This window comes from Chenopodium quinoa, unplaced genomic scaffold (genome assembly GCF_001683475.1).
Source record: "Chenopodium quinoa cultivar QQ74 unplaced genomic scaffold, ASM168347v1, whole genome shotgun sequence".
Taxonomy (NCBI): Eukaryota; Viridiplantae; Streptophyta; class Magnoliopsida; order Caryophyllales; family Amaranthaceae; genus Chenopodium; species Chenopodium quinoa.
This window is the reverse complement of record NW_018742329.1, coordinates 7,211,053-7,215,492: the sequence shown is the minus strand read 5'-3', so window position 1 is coordinate 7,215,492 and position 4,440 is coordinate 7,211,053. Positions and strand designations below refer to the sequence as shown.

The 4,440-nt window shown below is 32.5% G+C and overlaps 1 long non-coding RNA gene across 1 annotated transcript; it reads right to left on the bottom strand.

Moving 5' to 3' along the window:
- Positions 1–1,299: 1,299 nt before the first annotated feature.
- On the bottom strand, positions 1,300–3,440 carry LOC110691348. The gene is made up of 2 exons (XR_002505285.1): positions 3,163–3,440; positions 1,300–1,863 (listed from the first exon to the last, which is right to left on the bottom strand). It is a non-coding gene; the product is annotated as an uncharacterized LOC110691348 (long non-coding RNA).
- Between the last annotated feature and the right edge of the window lie 1,000 nt (positions 3,441–4,440).

The following is a 4,440-nucleotide window of genomic DNA, read 5'->3' as shown; positions in this document are numbered from 1 at the left end:
GGTGGAGATTATTGTGTGCCTAGGACTTATACTGATTAAAGATGAATGATTATTGTTTCTTGTATTTTGGTTATTTCTAAAAGTAGATAGAAATTGGTATAAAGTAAATCATTTAGTCTCAAAAGTATGTTTTTCCTCTTCATTAAATAGTAGATAGAAATTTAATAAAAGTAAACTAATTAGACTCAAAAGTTAATATTTTGTAAGATTAAGTTGGAATCATAGTTAGGTTATCCATTAGGTTTGAGGGTTAGAAAATGCAGTATCAGGATAAGGATTGTAAATGGTTTAAACAAGGAGACTAACAAAAAGTGTTCTACAAGTACCTGTTGTTTGCACTCTAACGTTTACCCGGGCTTCAGAAGGATGAGGAATGTTGTACCCACAAAACGATACTCGTGGACTGCAATATTACAGCAGAACATAATTACAAAATGAATAAAATATGCTCATAATAGCGGACTTAAAACATTAAAATTGCAGGACATTTAGCATGCTCATAATAGCATACTTAAAGACATTAAAATTGCAGGGCATTTAGACTTAAAGACATCAAAATTGCAGGGCATTTAGCATTGCAAAGTTTTGGCTCCAAACACAAACTCACTATAAAAGTTTTAACTCTTCTAAGTATCCAATGGAAAAAACACACTGCAATGGTAAACACACTGCTGTACAATTTGTATTCTTGGTTTAACAGAGAATCGCTATAGTATACTTTTGTGAAGCAAAATGAAATATGGGTAGGGATATATAAATCATATGTCTCTAAAAGTAAATAAAAAATAGTATAAAGTTAATAAAGCAAGCTATATAGTAAACCTATTAGCTCAAATGGTAGAGCACTATGCAGATGTATAGAGGTGTAGGTTCAATTCCTACATATGTTATCTCTAAAAATAACTACCAAATACTCTAAAGTTATTCAAAATACCTCAAAAGTAAATCAAAATATTTCAAAAGTAAGTAGAAAAACTAGAAAAGTAAATGAATATATCTCTAAAGTAAATCAAAACAACTCCGAAAAGAAATCAAAAGTAGAGCATAATATGTCAAAAGTAAATCATAATGAATCAAAAGTAAATAAATTATGCTAAAAAATTAATAAACATATCATTGAAGTAAATCAAATTAAGTCTTAAGTGTACGAAACTACGAATAGTAAATTACCTTAAAATGATAAATTACTAAGGAAACTTTGTTATTGCACAAAAGTCAAAGTCATTGACTTTCATATCTGTACAAGATGAGTCAAATTATAAGAAACAAAATTAAAAGTAAATTAAACTATATCCAAAGTAAACAAAAAAACGAAGAAATTTAATAAAACATTACGACTTCTAATCTTCAAATTACACACATAAATCTACGTGGGATTCGAACCCACATCTTTTGTGCACTTGTTGACTTGCACAATGCTCTACCTATTGAGCTAGTAGGTTATCATAGAGTAAGAATAATTAGTTAACACAATCGATCATTTTTATTTTCTTTATGCTGAAAAATCACAAAAGTAAATAAAAATACTCAAAAGTAAATAATAAAAGCTTAATTATAGAAATCGCATCTCCTTCCAACCATGTTTACGCTTTTCGCTGCACACACTCTCTCATTAAACTAGTGCTTGTGCTGTTGGTGTGCATGTTGTTTCTGGCTTTATGTTGTTGCATGTCCAAGGCCTTGATGCCAAAGCTTGGGGGCCTTTCGCTGAGCTGCTGTAATACTTGCTACTATACTATGCCTATGTTGTTGTTGTGGACTGCTCATGGAGCAGGCTCTGCTCATGCTTCAGCTGCTCCTCACAAGCTTCCAAGGTGCACAGGTTGCACTCTTGCTCACATTAGCTTCCCGTTTCTCTCAAATCTAAGAACTCCCGAGAAACATTTACAACATCTGAGTATACAAATCACAATAGTATACAGTCTAAAAAATCCAAATCAATATTAAGCATAATACAAATTACAATAGTATACAATCCAAAAAAATCCAAATCAATGTTGACAACATCTGAGTCATTGACTTATATCACACTACCACAATATGAGCCAAATTATAATCTACTCTACAATCAACAAAATTAACCAAATAAGTAGTATAAGAGGTCAAGTAAATGGTTTTGAAATAAAAGTAAGAAAAATTATACTGAAGTAAATAAACTATGATGACCTCTTTATTAATTTGGCTCATTGATTAGGTTAAGGGCCTCATGAAGGGTTTGTCATTTGTACTAAGATAGTCAAGGTTGTTGGACCTATAATCATGTTGCCACCCTCAAATTAAAAATGGGAACAAATGATAAATGAGAACACAATTAAGAAAATAACCAGCAAGGAGTTTAATCTAGTTCAGTAAACAAGGAGTTCTTCGGAATAACTGATAACACAATAAAGAAATGCTCAAAATTAACCGTATATTAGCCTCAACATCTCTAAGGTTAGAGTTAATAATGCAGCCACTCAATAACTGCATCAAAATTAGAGTGACCAAAATGTAAATGCATGGTCAGAATTCGACATCCTTTCGTCAAACCTACTGTCCTTTTCTAGCCTTATACCTCCTACTAACAGAACTCCACTAACTCATCATCATATTATAGTCTTTCTTCTTTCAAGCATTTCATCAAACATGTAATACTCAATCTAAAGCTGTAGTTTAATCCAAAAAAAAACGTATACTGCAATATATAGAAATTACTGAATAGCTAAGATAATTCAGCACCTACCTTAATTAAAAGATACTAAAAATTAAAATCTTAAAATTATCATGCAAACAATTGCCTAGAAGAAACGGTAGAAGTGTTATTAACATAAACACTATATATGGATTCAAGTGCAAATAATCTCACAATGATTCAATTACAGAATTATTAACATGAACATTAATACAAAATCAAGTATCGAAATTCACTCAAAAAAATCATAGAATTATCATGGCAGTCCAAACAAAAATTCAAATTCAAACTTCTCTAAATTCTCACATGACTTAATCAATATACTCAAAAAAGTATACTTATCTAGCCTAAGTCCACAACATGTCAATGGAATTTTCATAATCAAAAATCACATATCCTAAAATTACAAAAACCCTAATTTCGCAATCAAAATCGCAAAAAAACTTGTTTCAAAATCAAGCAAATTCAAAATTAAACCGAAATTTACATACCTTAATAGATTATCACGAGAAATTGATGAGCAAAAGCGAAAAAATTGAAAAACGAAGAAATAGAAGAGCGAAGAAAAAAAATCGTCTCTTTAGAGAATTGGGAGGAACAGAGTGAAAATCTAAAGAAGAGAGAGAAAAAATAAAGCGTGTGCAAGAATTAGAACAGAGGTCATTCAAAGCCTTAAATTACGAAAATTCCCTTAATAAGGCGAGTGAAACTTCAGCCGTTAGATACAGCGTGATCTACGGTCCCAAAACCACCATATCTCCACTTTGTATATATATATTAGTATACTAAAAAAAATTATTGAAAGTTGGGATTATTCCTGCCTATGTGAAAAACAACTCAATTTGTATTTCATTTAGAAAAAATTGACAGGAATAATCTCAACTTTTCTTCATTCGCTTAAAATAATCCCAACTTTGGATTATTTTTTAATAACCCGAACTTTATTGTGAAATTCTAATGGCGCCCAAGTGACCTGTAACCATTTGAATAGGTAAATTTCAAAAAAAAAAAACTTACACATGTCACTACATAATTGGTCAAAAACACTAATTAACAAAATTATTAGTTACTAATCAACACTTAACTAAGTAAATATAACTAATTACTTAAAATTAATTAAAAAAAAAACCACCACCATCAGCCACCCGCCTTGCCCCCACACACCCAGCCCTTCGCCGCCGCCCCCATTCCTGGTCGTGCCTATAACCCCCTTGTGTAGGCAATCACCACTCAAAAACTTCAAGCGTCGCCCCTAAACCACCATATCTCCACCGCGTAACCCCTCTCCCTCCCCCGAAAAATCCCTAAAAACCTCTCCCTCCACCGCATAAAGCCTCCAAATGCCTTGCATCAACTTAATTGGAATCTGTGGTGAAATGCTTGCTCGAATTATTTATCAGTTTGGATGATTTTTTTTTTTTTTGAAACTATAAAATCGGATGAGTTTTGTTGGTGAATTAAGGGGTTTCGTGATGGGGGGTTTTTGGTGGTTTAGGGGGGTAGGGGAGGGGAAGGGGATGGGTCAGGGAGCGGCGGCGGCCAACACCATGGCGGGAGAGTTTGGCGGGGGTGGGGAAGGGAGGTGGTTGGGTTGGTGGTTTTTTTTATTAGTTACTATTTTTAAAATTATTTTAATTTATATTAATTTTTTTGGCCAATTACACACTGACAAATGTAATCCAACTTGTTATAACAGGTAATTTGACCGGTTAGGACCATTAGAAGAAATTCACCATAAAGTGGATTATTAAAAAATAATCCAAAGTTGG